Source organism: Danio rerio, chromosome 20 (assembly GCF_049306965.1).
Source record: "Danio rerio strain Tuebingen ecotype United States chromosome 20, GRCz12tu, whole genome shotgun sequence".
Lineage (NCBI taxonomy): Eukaryota > Metazoa > Chordata > Actinopteri > Cypriniformes > Danionidae > Danio > Danio rerio.
In genome coordinates, this window is record NC_133195.1 from 35,594,963 (window position 1) to 35,617,640 (window position 22,678).

Genomic DNA, 22,678 nt, shown 5'->3' on the forward strand with positions numbered 1-22,678 from the left:
TTAATCCTTTGCTAGAAATTAAAACTGAATCTAGAAATAGTTTTGAAACAAATCTTTGCGCTTAACAAACTGAATTAAATATGTAGGCTAATCGACGTCTTAAGTAGAGTGCGTAAAACACTGTTTCCTTACTCCACAAAAGAAAGAGAAGTAAGGAGAAAGAGGAAGTAAAGAAGTTGAATAGAGGAGGCTCGTTCTTTTTCCTTGCGCTGCAGATGCTCTGTTTAATTGTTTTCTTGCTATTGAAGCATTTTATTTTTACACTTACAAAGCCCGCCATGTACAGTAAATAGCAAATGTGCCATGGTGCACCGCAACTGACTCTTAAAGGGAATGGGAGATGAGACTCTGATTGGTTTAATGCATGTTAAGCTCAAAATACACCAATAACTCATAAATAAGCACAGCCCTGTTAGACCATGGCGCATACCGTATTTATCCGTCCTTAAATAAGCAAAAGTGGACTTGCACTTTAGACTTTGTGCCTAGATCATTAAAAGAGCCCTTTATTTCTGTCCATTTGAGTATTAGCAGTCTGTCTGCTTAATATATGCTGATACTGCTCCTTCAACAGACATTTAACTGACTATCAGAATCTTTGCAAGTACATGTCAACTTACGCTAACCCTAACCTAACCCTAACCCCAATCTAACAGTCTACTTTTAATCTAATGAAAATTAGTTGGCATGTAAATGCAATGTAACTTAAATTCAACAAACGGACCATCAAAATAAAATGTGACCTTTTTTTTGTTCTGTCGAATGCACTCTTAAACTTTTTTTGTGAAAACAGACTTCTGCATAAAAGGCCATTTTTCACCTTTTACAGCAGTTTTTCATTTCACATATCTTCCACCATATTTCTGCTAATTAGAGGGAGTGGAAAATGAGAGAAGAGGTATGAAAGTACACTGAGACAGAAAGAGCAGAGCAAGTTAGAAAGTGTTCAACAGCGCTGTTTTGATTCAAAGCACACCATTACCTCAAGATTATTGACTGCAAATGTCAGAGAGGGAAAATGGGATTTGTAAGATGGTGAGAAGCAATGTGCTGGCGTGCAGGTGGGGGGCATGTATGTTGTATGTGTGTGTATGAATAGAAAGATTTAGTGTAGGATGTGGAGCCAAGGGCATTTTAATGATAAAGAACACTCGCTGTGAGGTACACAAGCACAGCAGCAAGTCTTCGACAAACACTTTTAAACTGTAATGTCACATCAAGGTTGAGGCACTAAATGCCTGGACATGCCATTTCAGCCAACAACTATTCCTAGAAACTGAATTAAGGCCATTCCACTAAATGTCACAATGTGGCCTTAAATCCAAAAGCCCTTGCTTCTAGTCAGCTCTGTTGTGTTGGTCATGAATTTTGGCCTGCTCTAACTCAACTCCTCAAATAAAAGCCTTCGATTTCAGAGAATTTGACTTTCCCATAGACCTCCGTGCACTCTTGGTGGAGGACTTTTAGGGTGAGTGCTCACTTGTATAAGAGTGTTGCCAGGGGAAATCACTACGATTGTCATGCATTGAGAACTGCTCTGGCATTTAAACGGAGCTCCTGAGACTAGCAACAGTAACTTGGAATTTTCAATCAGCTTCTCAAATAAACTCTTCTCATCCTGGCAACAGAGTCAAGAACTCAGTCTTCATCCTGTGCCGACCTCTCTTTTTCAAACACACATCTCACACATCTCTCTCTCTCTCTCTCACACACACACACACACACACACACACACACACACACACACACACACACACACACACACACACACATATACACACACACTCACACTCACACTCCTATTCTCTGGAGGAGAGCAGTATGATGACAATGGCCTATATTCAAACTCTCTGATCCCAAATCTAAAATTTCAGACTGATAATGATAATATGACTAGAGCTTTGAAGATATGTGAACAACATTAATAAAAAATCACCCTATTAAGTATTTTAGGAATGGTTTTGGAGGACTTTTATTCAGATACTAAGAAAATGTCAGATGATTTCATCATGTATAATGTCACCATGATGGTTTTACCAAAGCTCTATAAACAGAATGATTTTGCATTATGATTCAGCATATTAATTTTTGACCTGAAGTCCACAAATTGTTCACCCGTAAAATTTTTGTACCAAACTAATTATTTTCTATTTTACCCAGTTCATGTTTAATAATATGCCAAATGTATGTTAAAATTGCACAAACATTGCGTCAGAGTTGTCAATGCATACTGAGCCCAGTCAGAAATTAACCAAGGGTTTAAAGCCTGGACAGAAATGTCCCAAGATATGACACACTTTTGTTTGAATGATTTAAATGACTCTTGACAGATTGACAGAATTTAAAATTTAATCTTGAATACTCATGCCCAGGTCAAGTTCTATTGGGATCAGGTAAAAGCAGGGGAATTACAGCCATAACAATAGCAGATTGGCAAACAATCCAGTCCATATTTGAGTTTGCGCTCTAGAGAATGCCTAAGGTTTCCATTTACAATGTGGTTGTTTGGCTCTGAACAAAGCAGCCAATCACACATATATATCTTAATGCAATGGCTAATCAAACATGTTTATATGTGTCAAAATCCACTCACTGCTCAAAATAAAATGTTCGTGTTGCTATGCACTAGGGTTGGGCGATGTCACCCATTTTGGCATTGTACGATGTTTAATGTGCAAATTGTCGTCGGAGGCGGCGGCTGTGAATCAATTATTTGTGAATAATTAATTAATTCATAACAAATTAATTATTTGTAGCCTACAGTTTCAACTACCTGACCCGCATGGTCTTTGTTTTACCGATAACCAAATCATAAATAAATAAAGATAAGTTTCACTCAAATTAGCTCCTGTCAATCAATTTTTCTTGACTCTGGCATGAATAGGCAGAGTGATCTGTGTCGTTTACATGGTGTCAACAAACTAGGTTGGTAAAATAGGTGCACAGCCAACAGTATATGATGGCATTTTAAAACTAAGACGTATTAGTGTCGGTATAGGTAATGGACGATCGCATCGTTTATTGACCCAACCCTACTATGCACTAGCGTAAAGTTCAGAAGGGATATCCTCCTATAAACTCAAGTGATGTGTGGTGACAAAAATACCAAAAATATAACTTGGAACACTCTTACTAATTAGAAGAATCCTCTGAGTTTTTATTATGAGACCAAGCCTGATTATGTCATGCTCATTTTTAGAGGACAATTTCTTTAAAAATTCAGCCAAAAATAGAGATACATCAACTTCAAGTCACTAAACGCTTAATGTAGGAGTGGCTGAGGCCTGCAGACTTTTATAAGAAACAGAATGCTCATTCTTTGTAGGTGCATCTTTATGTTTTAGCCCTGAAAAGTTTAGAAAGTAGCAAATATCTATTAGTAAACAGTACAGGCCAGGGTTTCACAGTAGGTCTACAGAGGTAACAATCACCACCATCATAATGGAATATCCACCCTAGTACATCAAAAGAGCCAGGGAGTCTCATTCTAGTAAATAAGCATCTTACCTTTTCATCTTTGTGTCCTTAGATGATTCTTTTAAATAACAGGGTGGTTTATGTGACTCCAGCACCCTGCTGACATCATCAAACTCCTCTGCCCTGTCCATGACCCCTCTACATCACCTCAAGGCCTTGAAATCACTGAGAACAAAAATAACAGGAAGGAGAGACTAAAATATTTCATAGATTCTGTAGCAACATACAGATACACTACAGTACAAAATAACACTTGCACACTTCATTTCAGCTTGCTCCTTTTCATATGGGGTCACCACAGCGGAATGATCCATCAATTCCTCTGGAACATTTTATCAGCAGAAGACTATTCCCCTAAAAGTGCACTCGGGCAATCCACATTGCTGGGAAACGCTCTTAATTTTCTTTCTTTCTTTCTTTCTTTCTTTCTTTCTTTCTTTCTTTCTTTCTTTCCTTCGTTCTTTCTTTCTTTTGTTCATTCATTCTTTGTTTGTTTGTTGTTTCTTCTTTCTTTCTTTTGTTCATTCTTTCTTTTTCTTTCTTTTTTTCTTTCTTTCTTTCTTTCTTTTGTTCTCTTTAATAATTTTTTTCCTTTTTTTCGTTCATTCTTTCTTTTGTTCTTTCTTTCATTCATTCTTTCTTTCATTTTTTCTTTCTTTTGTTCCTTCTTTCTTTTTTTCTTTCTTTCTTTCATTCTTTCTTTCTTTCGTTCTTTCTTTCTTTCTTTCTTTCTTTTATTCATTCATTCATTCATCCATCCATCCTTTCTTTCTTACTTTTTCTTTCTTTCGTTATGTCCAGTTTACTTTGTCCAATTATTTTTGGATTGTGTTGGAAACAAGAGCACCAGAAGGAAACCCACACAGACACAAGGAGCACATACACCCTCCTGAAAATCTTTACTGTGCTAACCAGTGAGCTATCATGCCACCCTAATTGCTAAAACCTAATTGCTAAAACATTTGTTAAATAATTAGTCCACTCAATGCTGAAAACTTGTTTAATCTTCTTCTAAAACTCCTCCTAGAGTTTAAGATTCATTAAATCTTCTAAACTTAGCTCAGACCTTCAGATTATTTTGACTCAGTAGGAAATTTTCAGTTTATATTTCAGATCTAAACCAAATGATTAAACAGCATTTCCCATTGTTTACATCCTTGTTTATGTCCTCGCTAACATAGCGTTAGCGCTAGAAACTGTGCATGTAATAGATTAATTTGAACAGATAAAAACACTTAAAGGTTGTGTCTCATAATCCACAGCTTTGTCTATTATCATTGGAAGAGTTTTTAGCCAAATCCAGCACTGAACTAGGCGAGATTCTGGAAGTTCTTCCATGATCAACATCTTAAATCAAAGTAGTTAGTCGTATGACTTGTTAAACAGATGACAACCATTTGTGGGAAATTACAGGCACAAAATTGCAATAAAATGACCACTGTAATCCTAGGGGAAAAAACACAGCACAATTAATTTAAATATTCCCCTGAAATAAATTTTGTGTCAGAATGGGACACTCCTACCTATGCATGCTGACAATTAGTTATTAAAATCTGGCCACAAAAAAAGCCATCTATGGCAATAACTCCTGTTTTGTCATTTGCGGTTTAGATGCTTGAGCTCGTAAAGCAAGAACCTTATTGGCTTTATATTTATGGTCAATGTTATTATTGTTCATCATCAGGGATTAAACCTTCAGAAAGTAATTGCAATCTTATCCTTCCACGGTGCCTTTAATGCCGTAGTAATAATGTATAAGAATTTCATTTTTATTGTTATGATTACTTACTTTGTGATGCAACAGGCATGCATTACACAAATTCACTGTGCATATAAATTTTCATGGCATTTTTATGGTGCGGTTACCCAACATGTCATACAGGTTTTGAAAAATATGAATAATAAACAGCACAACTTATTTTTTGGGGAACTATACCTTTAAAAGCTGTGTGAAATCCAAATTTACAATGTTTATTTTGCTATATTGTACACATTGCAAATATCAAGTCTGTTTGCTGGGACTTTAGAACTTTATAACACATCTGCAAAACAATTTTTAGTCAGTAATTTGGCCAAGACCACCAAAACATAAAGTGTATTTGTCACCGTGTGAGCCCTACTGCTCAAAATTATTAGTTATTTTTTAACCATGACAGTCAACCATAGATAAAAAATCTAATATTTGTTAAGAGGAGTCAATAGTAGGGTACATAGGGAAAAAAGAACATTGTACGTTTATTTTTGTATGAATGCATCACATGTAAAGTGCAATCTTGCCTGTCCAACAACTCTATTATACATTTTATATTCTTTGTGTTATTAAACCCCCTCAATTATTAGCCCCCATGATTTATTAGCCCTCCAGTTTATTTCTCCAATTTCTGTTTAATGGAAAGATTTTCTCAACACATTTCTAAACATAATAGTTTTAATAACTATTTAATTTCTAATAACTGATTTGTTTATCTTTGCCATGATGACAGTAAATAATATTTTACTAGATATTTTTCAAGACACTTATATACAGCTTAAAGTGACATATAAAGGCTTAACTAGGTTAATTAGGTTATCTAGGTAGGATAGGGTAATTTGGCAAGTTATTGTATAACAATGGTATGTTTTGTAGACTATCGAAAAATATATAGCTTAAAGGGGCAAACAAATATTCTAGCCAAAATAAAACAAATAGGACTTTCTCTAGAAGAAAAAATATTATTAGACATACCGTCAAAATTGTCTTGTTCTGTTAAACATAATTTAGGAAATATTTAAAATAGAAATTCAATGGGGGGCTAATAATTGTGACTTCAACTGTAATTGGTTAAACAGTTGATTCAAATTGTATTGCAATTGGAGGTCATTTACCAATATAGCAGACATAACAATGTCAATTTCAGATATTTATGGTGTAAACAAACATTTTTACAAATGTTTGATAATTGAATGGATGGTTTTGAGTGTGACGGCTAACACAATGAAAAACAATTGAGAAATTGTAAAGAGATTGACAGTTTGAATGAGAATGAAATCACCATTTTTGATCAAGAGGCCATATGCGATTAGTTTTAGTACTTAATGTTTGCACACATGTGCCAAAGCATTTGCAATGTGTTTAAATCAATAAGAAATGACAATTTGATGTGAACAATAAGCTAATTGTTCAGAGATTTAAACGTATTGTTTTGAAAAATATAAATTTCAATCAAGAACTAAACCAAAGCAATTGAGAAAAACTGTAAGCTCCCATAATTTTTGTTTTGTTTTGATAATATTGAGGTAACACGTTATTTTGATGGTCCATTTGAGTATTAGTAGACACTGTAGTATCTGTTGGTACTGCTCTTTCAACAGACATTTAACTGTCTATAAGAAACTTTGCAAGTACATATCAACTAACCCTAACCCCAACTTAACAATCTTTTTAAAATCAAAGGAGAATTAGTTGGCATGTAGGCCACTGTCAGGTCTTGATGCCCAATTCCGATTTTTTTGCCTATATCTGATATTTTTGCCTGTCTGTTTACGCGTTGTTTTAATTGTGACCCATATTCAATTCATGCAATTACACTTGCCATATAATTACAATATCGCGCGTGCATAAAGGCGGGTTCTAGCATCTGTGCCACACTAGCCACGATGGAAGAAATTGTCTTGTTTTTAGCTCTGCAAAATATGTGAAGTGCAGTATAAGCAGTGAATGGTTTAGCCCAGATTTACCCCCACGCAGTTTATGTAATGTTATGGCCCTAATAAGTGTGTGTAGTTGAAAATGTAGCCTTTGCCTGTGTGCCCACTGGTGGAGAGAATAAAGCTGTTCTATGTTTAGCCCAGAGTGCGTGTATTAATGGCGACAAAATAAAGCAAAAGTTACAACACGAAGTTTGCCCAACTTTAAAATGATATTGAGACCGAGGTGGGAAAGGGCCGTCATCGCTCTTCTTTCTGTCATTAAACCGCGGAGAAGCATCACATTGTCACAAGTTTAATGATGTACAGAATGGAATGCCCCAATAAATCCGATCTGCCTGTTTACATGACAGTCGCATTGTCACATATCCGATCTATATCTGATTTATTTACACATATAAAGGAGGCCTGAAACCGATCTCTGAATACCGGAATGCATGCGCTTTTTTTTCGTGTTTACACTGTCATAGAACAGATCCGATCTGTGTCACATATGAGCAAAAAAATCGGAATTCGGAATTCACAAACAAACGGACCATCAAAATAAATTCTGACCAGTATTCAGTTAAAATCTAACCATTTGCTTTCGAGTTGGAGTGGCGGTCTTTCTCTGGTGACATCAAGTGTTGCTGACAATATTCTTTTTTTTTTTTTTTAAGATTTATTTTAGGCCTTTTTGCCTTTATTAGATAGAACAGTATTTAGACAGGAAGCAAAGTTGGAGAGAGAGAGAGAGAGAGAGAGAGAGAGAGAGGTGGGGGGTAAGGTTGGTAAATGTCTTCGAGAAATGTCTTCGACCCAGGATTCGAATTTGGGATGCCCTGACATGCTATTGCACCATATGTCTGCGCACTAACCAATAGGCTATTGCGCTGACCCACAATAATATTTACCACGCCCCTCTTACCGTTAGTGTGCTAAGAGGGAATGATGCACAAAAAGAAAGCCCCATCCCTTACTCAATATTCTGTTTCATTTGGAAGCACGTTAACATACTGAAATAAAAGTCTCAGCAACTTCTGGTTCACACAGACTTTAAAAATCATATCAGATTTGACCTCAGAAAAGCTAGTGTGATTCGGCCATGCATGGCCACCTCTCAGCCCACCGTGGCAGAAACGGGAGAAGTTGCTGATTAGATCAGAGAGTTACTCACTCCAGAATGAGTCATTCAGACCGCATGGCAAGAATGCCAACACGTCACATGCCTTTCACTCTCCACTGCCCCTAATCAAGAGCCCTGTTCAGCAGATGGGTGGAGGCAGGGGGCTTCCCACGAATAGAGAACGGGAATCGCTTAAATGAGATAAGCAACAGCATGGAGGCCCTCTGCATCACTCTCTAATGAGGGGGAATTGAGTCCTGCAGGCTTTATGAGAAAACAGCTTGAGGAAGACTGAACAGAGAGGGTTTCCAAGGCCTTAATAAATGAATTGCATGGGGAAACGCTAAAGGTGAATACAATTTAAAACCTTATTTCAAAGATAAGAGCTATAGTTTTAACTGTAGCTGAAATCTGTAAAGAACAATTAAAACTAAACTGTGATAAATGTAACAAAATATACAGCATTACAGTTGCTAAATAAGTAGATAATGATTATTTACAATATCCCAGGCAAACCCAGGCAAGATGTTAAGTTCCTCAGTGTTTAATTTATTACACTGCCCCCCACAAAATAAATACTAACATGACATATTAAACCTATATAATTCTAAAAGTTTTACTGTGGAAAAAAAGTATATTGCAATGTACAAACAACTGAACTTGTGATGGCTAAGTAAAAAAGTAATTTAGTTGACAACAGCTATTAAAAGTTCACAGTAATAACCAATAATCTGAACATTGCAAAGAATGTTTCATATATTCTCCAGAAACATTTCTGGAGAATAAATGTCAGCTAAGGGTGCTTTCACATCTGTAGTTCGCTTCATTTGGTCCGCACCAAGGGTAATAAATGATTCATTGTTGCATCTTCTGCCGTCTTTGGGTCGTTTTCACACCACAATGCTGGCTTTGGTCTGAACCAGTTGAAACGAACCAAAATGGACTCATCTGTAAGGGTGTCACGATTCTCCAAATTCTCTATTCGATTACATTTTCGATTCTGAAGGCACGATTCGATTCGATTTTCGATTATGAATAATTAATTAATTAATGACCAATTAATTATTTGTATCCTACCGTTCAAACTACCTGACCTGCATGGTCTTTGTTTTACCCATAAACAAATCATACAGTAAATGAATAAAGGCAAGTTACACACATAATTACCACCTGTCAGTCACTTTTTCTGCAGGACTCGTGAATAGGCAGTGATCTGTGTCGTTATAATGGCGTCGGTAACAAAGAGGCACAACCAACAGGAACCAGCCAACAGTATCTGAGGTGTTCGCAAAAATGACTAAGTACAAGTGAGTGAAAGATTGAAGCAGTCCTCTGACTGCCGGGACCTGCTGTCTGGAGCGCAAGGCTGTGTATGCGTCTGTGTCTGTGTGGTCACGTGATGTGCATTTTTAGAGGTAGAGAGGAAGGAGGGCTGCTCAGAAATGCTACACGCCACTGTGGATGTCAAATCGTTGTCGTTCTAAAATGCCATTTAAAAACAAAGACAGTGTAAACAGGGCCTGAGTGTGTACTTTTCGCGAGCGGATTTGCAACGGGGGTGGACGGAGGATCGCAATGCCGGTGGTGTCTATCGGACGAACCGTACGTAATGCGTACATAGCGAAGCTTGCAGAACTGTGTTTTTTGTCGACAACACGAACGTTGTCAACATAACTCACTGGAAATCCAAAATGCTTACACACCGGCGACTTTATTGAAAGAGGAGAGGGTTTAAGTTCTGTCGACGGGTCTCCTGCTTCTGCAGTTTAACAAGCACTTCAACAAGCCTGTTTTTTCCCTCTTGGCAAGCCAAGCTGACGTGACATGGGGGCGTGGCAGCATCGACGATTCTATTTTTTGATTCGATAATTGAAATTAAGCATAAAATTAAAATCGAAATCGTGACACCCCTACTCATCTGACAAAATCCACATCTCTTATTGGCCAGATGTTGTTGAACATTTTTCATAAACTGCTTATTGATTGGTCAGAATTCCCTTGCGGGAAAATGCTATTGAACTCCCGCAGGTAAACAAAACCGGCAGACACAAAATGTCGCATTTTACTATGAAGGGACGACTGTGCTGACTGAATGTATCCCTGCTTTAGACAAACTATACATTTCGAGAATGGAGCAGCTGCGGCTGAAAAACAGGGTTTTAATGCATCGCTCGTCACTTCAGGAGGAGACGTGAATTCATTAAGCTAAACTGCGACATGGTCATCTTGCGGAAATATTACCAACGATCCCTCAGGTAATGTTTTCCCCTCTCTCTTTCTGTTGGTAAAACGCTGTCAACAAATATGTTTCCTCCATATCCCATAATGCACAGCGAATCGGCCTACGGCAGCTGAATTAGTCCGAAAGGCCAGTACTTTTTGCGGTTGGACCTGTTTTAGTACGAATCATATTCTCACCATAAACTATCCGCTCCAGGGTTCGTTTGAAAGCGTACCAAGACCACCTCTTCAAGCAGGTCTCAGTATACTTATTTGGTCCACTTTTGGTGCGCACACGAGTACGATTGCTGCATTCTCACCTGCCCAAACGAACCGCACCAAAAGGGAAAACGAACTCTAGTGCGATTCAATCGAACTAAATATGGAAGGTGTGAAAGCACCCTAAATTGAAATCTGTCAGGAAATCATTTTCAGTGATAAAATTGTACAAGGTTTTGACCCACATACTTAAAATCAAATCTAAGTATAATTTATGTAACTCTATAAATCATGTTATAGGTGACAGGGTGGTTAGCGCTGTCGCCTCACAGTAAGATGGTTGGGTTTCCTCCAGGTGCTCTGGTTTCCCCCACAGTCCAAAGACACGCAGTATAGTAGGGCTGGGTGATTAATCAAAAAGTAATCGAAATCAACATTCAGAACCTATATTCGATCAAATTATTCCAGGTTATTTTTTTTATTACTTTCCCTATTGAGTCACAAGTCATGTGACTCGGCTGAACTGAAAAACGATAAGCACTTTACAGCCAGATCTGATCTATATGGCGTTATTTCAATAACAAATGTTATGAGCGCAGTATTACAAGTTGAGAACCCATTCATGTAATACGAGCATGCAAATTTCTTTGCTTGTGCGCCGATTTCCTTGGTTCGTGCACAAAACTTATTGCGCACTCTCAAATATATGCTGCTTATGTATTTTCACTTTTTTAGAAGAAAGCGACTGTTGGTTTTAGGCAATGTGTGTTTTAGGGTGCTTTCACACCTGCACTTTTGCTTCGGAACCTGTCTTATTTGCCTAGTTAGTGGGGTTCGTTTGGCATACGTGAAACCACCAATCGCGCTTGGATCCATGCCAAAACAATCGCTCCGAGATCGATTGAATGAGATGGTCTCAGCTCAATTGAAACGAACTCTGGAGTGGATCGATTGTAGTGAGAAAGCAAACGATCCAAGCCCGGTTATTTCACAGTGTATTATGGATATGTAAAATGCATACGGCTATATGAAGAGAGAATTATGAGTATGGCGGGAGGTCATTCCAGACATCCCAAAAGTCTCCCGGAAGTTTCGGTAGTATCCCGGAAATGCATAGAGACTCCAGGATGCCCGCAAACGAGTGATAATCTCCCGGTAATCACGCGTCTCCCTTCCGGTCCTCAAATACGTCGCGCACCCTTCCCACCCCTCCCCACCACATCCCACCTCGCTCTTCAGACACGTCACGCACACCTTGTCAAACACCACCAAACCACCACCCCCTCAGACAGCTGAGCGGGACTTTGTAAAATAAACAGAGAATTTCTGACCAATGTAAGGAGAGTTTACTCACACATGACTTGTTTTAGCTCTTTTGGTCCGTTTGGAAACTTTGCAGGGTGAAAGCGAATCGCACCAAGAACAAAGAGCAACAATGTAACAATTTTAATCCCTCTTTTGGAACAACTGCATTGATTGACAGGTGTGAAACCACCCTTAATTTTAGTTGCTCAAAATTGATGTTTAATAAATGATCATAGATAGATAGTGTGTGTTTCCTTCAATGAACTTAAAATCAAGTAATGCACCCTTCATTCAAAAAGCTCTCGTAATATGCAAGCATATTTATAAATTTTTTTGGTAAACTATGAGGCCACAAATAAATAAATAAATAATAGTATAATAGTTTATTAATCGTAATTGAGTTCAAATGTTCATTTAATTGAGATTTTGATTTTAGGCCAAATCGCTCAGCACAATAGTGTAGGTGAATTGGATGAACTAAGTTGGCCTTATGTGTGACTGTGTGTGTGAATGAGTGTGTATAGATGTTCCTCAAACCACATTTATTTATTGCATCTAGTTATATTCATCATTATTTTATTGCATCTAGTATTTTATTTTACAGCCAAGACATTTATAAAGGTTTCAACACATTTATATGTATATGCGGTACGCTCCTTTTAATGGTTACCTTTTTGAATATCAGCAGTCTTAGTCCTCATCTCCATACATATCTGTACTGTTAATCTTGGTAAAGTTGGTTTATTTGTAGATTATTTTTGTCATGTACATCCCAGGAGCACTTTAAATATGGAGCTTCCAAGAGTAAGCCTGAGGTAAAAACGAAGCACCTGGAATAACGTGTGTGTGTGTGTGTGTGTGTGTGTGTGTGTGTGTGTGTGTGTGTTAGTGGGGTGGGTATTGGAGTAAATCAGTGGCTATGATTATACATGTATTACTGTATGTAGGATGAAATCATTCTGATGAATCTGACCAGTGTGTTTACATGATCTTTTGATTCACATTGCACAAATAAATAGAATTACTTGTACTATGGCTTGTTTTATTTGTTTTAAAAAGCAAGCGTAATATCTATATCAATATTAGATCCTAATTAGGAAACCGTGATAACACCACGCTTTGTGCTGTGCTGTTCATTTTTATCAAGCAGTAAAATTGCTCATTCACACGGCCAAAACGACTCCTCTGTGTCTGAGAGGCCTGATGGGACATTTTTCTGCTCCTTGTGGAAAGAGAATTTAATAAAAACATTTCATGTCATAAAGACTGGTCATTCACCTCATGTTATTATGCCATTGTACTTCACTCTACTGCAGGGGTTCCCAGACTTTTCAGCCCACGACCCTTAAAATACCAATGCCAGTGTTTCATGACCACCAAATTCCCCTTAGGTGGTTATAAATACGCAAACGTTGCTCATACAACAATAGGCATGTATAAAAACAAGCATATTGACGACACAAAAATGTGCTACAGTCTAACAGCCATATCATTTTTATAATCGTTTATTAATTTGTTTAATTTAATAATAACCTTGAATAAAGAAACTGGTGGACACAATGTTTTCAGCACAAGTATATTCTAATAATCTAGTCTAATTCTAATAGTTTATTACACATTTATTTGACTTCTGAAATCACAAAGAGTCCCTCTTGCCATTGTCCTATGACCCCCCACTTTTGGAAAACCACTACTCAACAGTTTTGTCAATCAATCAATCAATTGGATAAGAAGAGGTATACGAAATCCCCTCTAATCAAAATTGTATTTGAATCATGCTGAAGCTGATTTTGATAATCAGCGCGCGCATGCACGCACACACACACAAACACACACACACAGACACAGACACACACACACACACACACACACACACACACACACACACACACACACACACACACACAGACACACACAGACACACACAGACACACACAGACACACAGACACACACAGACACACACACGCACACAAGCGCACACGCACGCACGCACGCACACACGCACACACACAAAATCATTGAAATACATGATTAAAAGCAGAGATTAGCGTTTAGCTTTCATGGTGCAATGCACCCACATTCATGACAAATATGTCACAAGCATTTTCTAAAGCATGTTTAATTAACCACCTGTGCAAGATATTTACAAAAAAAAATACATCATAAAGAACTCTTAGTTATCTTGCAGAGTTATTAATCAACTTTAACATATGGTACCTTTCATTGCATTCCGTTGTAATTATGGTGCAGATTATTTTTCATTAGGCATCACTCCCATCACAGATGGAACAAGCACATATTTTGAGCGTTTTGAGCTAACAGTGTTTTATATCATCACAAATAACACGGAAGAAGTATTTTCCTTCTTTGCAAATGGAATTACAAAGATCTAAAGCTAAAAAAGCTAATAGAATATCATATTGAAGTTTACTTATAACCATATTTAAAGTCTGGAGGTTTTTATAATGTTTAAATCAATTTTTTTATGTTGTTCGGCCCAGGCTGTCTCAAGCGTATAGTGCAAGGTTTTTATGGCTACAGCAAATGCAGGCAGCGATTCAGAGTCACAGCATGGCATCTACTTTCTAGTTTGAGGTTTGAGCCAATGTTTTTAAAGCACAGTCATATGCCTGCATGACCGGCCTTTTCATGACCCCTGTTCCTTTCTATGAATGTTTTCTTTTCTATTTTTTTCCAGATTACTATGATGGTTCTGATGCTGGTAACCGCTATAGGTTCCCATGGATGGATGGAACGACCAAATAAGCGATAGTCTTGTAGAATAATGGGCAGATAAATACATATAATGAAAGCTAGAGATAGCTATAAACACAAAACAAATGATAGAATCGGACGGATGGATGTTCTATATAGCATTCCTATTAAACATATTAATAATTGAGGTTCACATGAGTACAGGAAAAAGTAAAGCTAGTGATGTAACAGACCTTGAGAGATTCTCAGGGACTCACTGCAAACAAACGATCACAATGGCGACTTTATGCGAAGAATCACCAAGGATGATTCACATCTCAAGGATCAAATTTATCGGCACAATCACAACATTTTGAAAACATCACATCTGAATGACATCTTCCAGCCATGTCTTGGTGGATTAGAAGTGTTTTTAACGGATCTCCAAAGCCCTCATCAAAGAAATGGCCTACACATAATGAGATCCCTCAGGTACTGCATACGCATTTAAGAGGGTCTAGAGAGTATTGGAAGCAGTAGAAGATGCAACAATGATACATGTCTTGAGGTGAGTCTCTATGACCTAAATTATACATAGACACAGTGGACCAGGTTCTACATACGCTAAATTAAATGTAATGATCTCACGGTCAAATTGTACAGAGCAGCACTTTTCGCTGTCAAACATCTAACCTAAAAAACAGCACTCACAGCTGCTGGGAATGCAGAACTCAGGCAACCTTTTGTTTAACCAGACACAAGTTAAGCATTAACTTTGTGGAACACCAAAATGGGTTACAAACAGATCCAGAATAACAAAGAACTGCATTTAGCGGCATTTAATTGTTAACTTTGCTCATCTCTGAACATGTCACGAGGCTGACACTTTAGCACACACTAACAGCTTCCCCTCCAGAGAGTCTAACACAGACGCTCTCTGATCTGAGAACAGGGGATCAACGCGTCTGTCAGGGGTTGTGGAAGAATAAACAACAGGAGCAAACTGGTTTTGAACGATGAAGGGGGGGCACGGGCTGTTATGTTGTCAGAGGAAATAGAATGTGCCGATCTGCCTGCATTTCCTCCCATGTGTTCAGCTGACAACAAAATACAACCCTAGTCTGGGAAAAATCATGGTGTTTATTTTTAAAAACCCAGATGAGCATGAATGTGACAGTGAACTCTTTTTGGCTTTTTTTTTGAGTTGAGGAACCATTTAATGATAACTAAGATTAAAACTTCAGATTTTTTAGTGTAGTACTGACCTGTAAAGGACAATATTGTGATGGATGCATATTTAAATTCACTCCAAGATTTGACCATCATTTCAAAGGCCCGTTTCGCTTTTTTGATGCAGACCTAGGAACGCAGTGTTCACAGTATTTTAAATGTATTCCACTAGCAGTGCAATCCCACAAGAGTTTGTATTAACTGAACTTATCCCTCTATGTGTGAACGCATCCTTAGTCTACACAGTTTTAACATCATTCCTGCAATATTCAATATAACATCTACATATCTATCAATCTGTCTATTTATCTACTCTTTAAAAATAAAAGGTTCCCGGAGGCACCTTCTGGGGTTGTTCACAATACTACACCGGCAGAATAATGAAACAATAACAAGAGTAACAGTGTGTATTAGACTGGATTCATATATATATTAGGGCTGCTCGATTTTGGGAAAAATTATAAATACGATTATTTTGGTCATTATTGTAATCACGATTATTCAAAACGATTATCAGTTGATGTCAAAATTATTAGCGCTCCTGAGAATTTTTTTAAAATAAATATTTCCCAAATGACGTTCAACAGATTCAGAAATTTTAACAGTATTTCCTCAGGAGTTCCTTCCTTATTTGTTTTATTTTGGCTAGTATAAATTTTGAAACCCTGTAATATTAGCGCCCTTAAGCAATATATATTTTTGATTGTTTGCAGAAGAAACTAATCTAATCAAACTAATCAAAACAGAAACTAATTAAGCCTTTGAATCGCACTTTGAATCTGAATGCTTGTATTTTGAAAAATATTTAGTAAAATATTATGTACTGTCATCAAGGCAAAGATAAAATAAATCAGTTATTAGAAATGAGTTATTAAAACTATTGTGTTATGAAGTCTTTCCATTAAACAGAAATTGAGGAGGAAAAGGGTTGCTTTATAGTTGTTTTCCACTCTGCAAAGGAAAGAGAAATAAATACAATAGAATAAAAATATGAAACAAACTGTGCTTTAAGCATCTTCACTGTAGGAAAAACACTTTTGCTACAAAAGTCCTTCAGTCATGAGCAGTAAGGGATTTTCTCCTTTTGTTGCTTAATTAATGATAAAAACAGGGCGCAGCTACAGTATTGTGTGGTGTCACTTTAATGGTTTCTCTTTCACGTGTCTTTGGATTCTCAACTCGTTTGTTTATTACACAAATGAGGGTTAATATAAATAATCACTAAACACCGCGTTTTGACACCTATTTGACCATAAAAGCGATCATGTTAAGATGACTTTAGATGTGTGTGTTCTGCTCGTCTCAGTATGCGAATGAGACCGAATGCTGACCGCATGCTTCTGACTTTCACATTAAGCATGCGGTCTTTTGCGTTTTTACGAGCAACAAATGTGTACAGCTGGAAAGGGGGCGGGATATGATGCAATAATCGTTTATCTCAATTAATGGTTTTTCATATTCGATAGAAGCCAAAATCGAAATCGAAATTTGATTAATTGCACAGCCCTAATATATATATATATATATATATATATATATATATATATATATATATATATATATATATATATATATATATATATATATATATATATATATATATATATATATATATATGTTTGTGTGTGTGTGTGTGTGTGTGTGTGAGTGTATAATATATATAATATATATAATATATATATATATACACACACACACACACACACACACACACACACATATATATATATATATATATATATATATATATATATATATATATATATATATATATATATATATATATATATATATATATATATATATATATATAAACACGCTTATCATTTTGCGCTCACCACACAACAGCTATAGAAGCTATAGAAGGAGTGGAGAGACATTGATAGAGCCAATTCAGTGAATGGGGATAATAGGGAGGCCAAGATGGGTAAGGGCCGATGGAGGGAATTTGTCCAGGACACCGGGGTTACACCCCTAATCTTTACGAGAAGTGCCATGGGATTTTTGACCACAGAGAGTCGGGACCTCGGTTTAACGTGTCATACGAAAGACAGCTGACAGAATGGTGTCCCCTTCACTATACTGAGGCATTAGGACTCACACAGACCACTGGTTGAGCGCCCCTTGCTGGCCTCTCTAACACCAATTCCAACAGCAGCCTAGTTTTCCCATGTGGTCTCCTATGCAGGTACTGACCAGGCTCAGCCCTGCTTAGCTTCAGTGAGTAACCGAGCTGCAGGGTGATATAGCTGTTGAAAAGCTGGCTTTATTAATCTGTAAATAAGTTGAAATAAATCTAATACAATACACTATATGTAATTCAAAAAAACAAGCAAATAGTAATCATAATCTATATAATGTTACTGTTAGCTACTATGGCATTTGAAACAGACATTAAACTGACATTTTCACAGGAAAACAGGTATTTAAGTACACAAAAGTATATGTACTGTGTATTTCTTTCAGCATTTTAACCCACCATTACTAGCACATTCAAATTTAGTTTTTGTTATGTGAAGAAAAACAGACGTTACTACTTAAAATCGCTCTTGCATACACAAGCAGATGCGCGAGGGCACCAGAGAGCACTCATACATTTTCTTCTTCTTTACACCAACATCAAAAGTATTATTTTAATGATTATTTCTAAAAAGTAAAAAAAAATGGAAATCACAAAAATGATTTTACGATGATAATTAAAAATGAAAAGAATTTTTAAAACCTTTACGCTAATTTTTGTTAGTGCAGAATTTGGGTTTATTCATTCATTTTCTTTCGGCTGAGTCTCTATTTCAGGGGCCGCCACAGTGGAAAAAACCTCCAACTATTCCAGCACATTTGATGTAGCGAATTCTCTTCCAGCTGCAACCCAGTACTGGGAAACACTCATACAATCTCATTTACACACACTCGCACTACAATCAATTAAGTTGATTCAATTTACCTATACTGCATGTCTTTGGACTGTGGGGTAAAACCGAAGGCCCAGAGGAAACCCACGCCAACATGGGGAAAATACAATCTTCACACAGAAATGCCACCTGACCCAGCCGGGACTCAAACCAGCACCCTTCTTCCTTCTTGACCCCTGATTAATAAAGTGACTAAGCCATAAAGCAAATGAATGAATAATAAAATGTATATTAATATTAAAAATGTAATAATGGTTGTTATTATTATTTTTTTTATTACTATTATTATAAACACTTTTGTATAATAAGAAACATCTCTTAATTGCTTTAGAGAAAACCAGAAACTACTTGCTTTCCCCTATTTACACTTTCTTTAATATGACTTCTATTAAAATCCAAAAGTTTAACTGAAATGTAAATGGCACTCTGAATTGTATTCTGAAACCCTGCCAAATAAATGGAAGAAGCAGCTGATTCTCGATGCACCTCGACCAGAGCTTGCATGTCTTCACGTTAAAAAGTCCAGACAGGTGTCAGAGAAAAACACTGTCTACTGACTGAAGGTAAACAAGTGCATTGACCAACAACCGGCAATATAATTATTGCTGAAAAGCCCAACAGAAAACACCAATTACCAGTTCCTGTCATGGCTTAGTCAAGTCGTTTGCTCTTCACCATCCAAAAAGCTCCAGCTCAGCTGGATCGCTTAAAATGCCATCTTGCTGTTTTTCCTCAGACACTTTCCATTTGGCAGATGACATGAAAATGTATTTAATCATCGGAGCGGCCTCAACCCAAAGCTTATAATTTAACAGCTTCTGTTAGTCTGACATACTTTCTCATAAGAAAACGTCCATCTGCTAAACCTCCCCGCACCACCTCAGCCTCGGCATTAACCCTTCTGTCTGACAGCCAGTTATTAGCTCATTCTCTCCGAATGACCAGTCATTTTGAACTCTCGCTTTTCATTAGTTCCTCACCAGGCTTTCTAATGGGTCCAGTGGCAGATAAGCACACATCTCAGGGTTAGACGCGCAGCAGGACAGGATATGGCAGTACAAGGCCAGAGCACTATAAAGTTTTAGAAAAACCTCATATGAAATGCCACAGAAGGCAGCTGGCCCATAACAGGAAACCCGTCCTGATAATAGTTATTTGCCCAGTGATAGGGAGTAGGGTTGAGAGCGCTCTCCTCTCAGATAAAGGCACAGGGAGCACGGCCTACTAATAGTATCGAAGTGTGGAAAAAAGTGGGGGTGAGTAAGGATGGCAGCGCTGAAAGCAGAGAAGAGGAGAATGAACTGTCAGTGAGCTGCTCCATCAATAGCACTGTGTTGTGGGAGTTCTACAAAAGGCCCATAAGGGAAATGTGTGAAAGAATTGTCAATATCCTCTCTTCACCCGATGAGGGAACACAATCTATAATGCCATCTCAGAAACAACTCTTTCTTGCAGGCCTAAAAAAAGTATCCTCTGTGCCCTCTGAGAGAGTGGATTAAATTGTCATTTTGGCATAGAAGCTGAACTCGTATGGTAGTCTAAAGCAAGGTCAGGGCCCTTCAAGCGCAGGAACGGTTTGGAAAGCTGACCCGCTGCACTCAGTACCCGTGACTCACTGTGACGGAAAGAGACTGACGGGCAGTGTTATTGTTGTGTGCGTCAGAATTTAGGAGCGGAGGGATATTTTTAGGTCAGATCTTACCCTTGGATGTTCCATGTAAAACTTTCCAGATAGTAACACTATTCCTAGTAGGATCCTAATTAATATTCCCTCTTGAGGGTCTGTGAAACGACTCGACGTATGAAAAAATCTGTTAAAGTGAGTTAAGGACACAATGATGAATGCATGCTTTTTTGAACATGCAGGAGAATATAAGGGCTCTTGGCAGGATGGGACATATGGTTTGGAATTCCCTATCCTCAGCTACCATACTAAAGCTATTTTTCTTTCGTTAAATTGCTATGGTAAAATCTAAAGATCTGAGATTTTTTACTAGAAACAGTATTTAATTTACAGATTTAATTTACTGTAAAATGTACTGTAAAAACATTATTTACATTTTTTCTGTTAGGATTTTAAGTTTTAATAAATTGGTTGTTTCTTCTTATTTATTTGTGAAATTAACTAAAAAAATTGTAAACTGACATTTTTGTGTATCTTTGTATTTCATTACAATTTGAGAATTATTCTGAATAATTTCTTTGAATTTTGTTATATAAAGTCATATGAATTCTAATCATTTTTCATATGCTTTGGTTTAGAATGGTAAGTTTTGACCAGTTTAAATAGCTTAATGATCCTTTCAGTCAAACACATGATCAGGCTACTCACAATGCTACACTGGCAAAATAAAAACATAAGAAGTCAAGTGTTAATAAAAAATTTATATACATTTATAATTGTGCGTAAGGCCCAATGGACACCATTTGAATTGTTTATAAACAAAGTTGAAAAGTAAAATCTTACATTTTGGTGCTGCTCAGTGGACCATGTGAGATTATCCAAGAAACACAGGTAGTGTACTGAATGTTCTGAGGAGAGAAAGGTTTAAGGGTAACTTCATTAATGTGTAAATGAATTGGGAAAAACAACTGAGGAAAATTTAACGCAATGTAGGCCTAACGTTACGTACTTAAACTAGCATGTGTAATAATTTAACAAGAAACTGACAACAACAAATAGGCCTGGCTAAAACTAGTTTTACATTTGGTAGTAAACATAAGTACCGGTAGGAAACAGGTATTTATGCACACAAATTATATATTCTGTGTATTTGTTTTGGTAATTTACCCCCGTTCGTTGCATCCAGTCAACCTCAGTGATCACGTCAAAAACAAACAGCCAATGTTTGAATTGCGCTTGCGCGAGGGCGCCAGAGAGCACTCATACAAGTTCATTTTGTCACCAACATCAAACGTATTGTTTTTATTATTAATATTTAAAAAGCTTAACAATATTGTAAAAACAAAATCATTCAGAAAATTAAAGACTAAAATAACAACAATAATAATAATTTAAATAAAAAAGCAGTGCAAAATTTTGGTTAAAATACTGTAAATGTATTTACAATTCAATGAATAAAGTAATAATGTTTTGAAGTAATAAGTAGTTTGAATCTTTGCTTTATCAAACTACTTATTTTAAAATGAGCTGAAATAACTCAATTTTGGAGATTTGTTTTGTGAAACGGCTGTTCATTCCACTGTGGCGACCCTTGATTAATGAACGGACTAAGCCAAAAAGAAAATGAAAGAATGAATGTTTTGTTAAACTTAATTGTTTTATGTTCTTTGGATGGTTTAAGATGCTACTTAAAACTCATCTTTTTAGGAATGTTTTTAATTTGTGATATCTTTTATTCTTACTGTGTTTTTTGCAGATATTTTTTATTGTTTTACTGTGCTTTGTTGTTTTTACATTCTTTTAAGCGTTTTAGGTTTTAGAAAAAGCGTTATAGAGAAAATATATTATTTATTTTTTTAAGTTTTATTATTATTATTATTATTATTATTATTATTATCATGTTCAATCCATTTAAAATTATGTTAACTCAATTGATTTGTGTTGGGGCAACATGAATGAATTGTTTGGAACCCTGCATTTTTACAGTGCATGGTATGACTGCAGTGTCACGGTTTCAGTGGGTAGCACGATCGCCTCACAGCAAGAAGGTCGCTGGTTCGAGCCTCGGCTGGGTCAGTTGGCAATTCTGTGTGGAGTTTGCATGTTCTCCAGGTGCTCCGGTTTTCCCCACAGTCCAAAGATATGCGCTATAGGTGAATTGGGTAAGCTAAATTAGCCGTAGTTTATGTGTGTGAGTGTGTATG

General features: G+C 36.9%; 1 protein-coding gene across 4 annotated transcripts in view; it reads right to left on the reverse strand.

Moving 5' to 3' along the window:
- Positions 1 to 22,678, reverse strand: part of si:dkey-6f10.3 — a 131,794-nt gene that overhangs the window by 75,874 nt on the left and 33,242 nt on the right. For 2 of the 4 annotated variants that reach the window (XM_073933377.1, XM_073933375.1), the window contains exon 2: positions 3,508 to 3,642. The gene's annotated coding sequence lies outside the window, so the exon portion shown is untranslated. Of the gene's footprint in view, positions 1 to 3,507; positions 3,643 to 21,317; positions 21,385 to 22,678 lie in introns of those variants that run through there. The other 2 variants (XM_021468642.3, XM_073933376.1) reach the window with 2 other exon arrangements.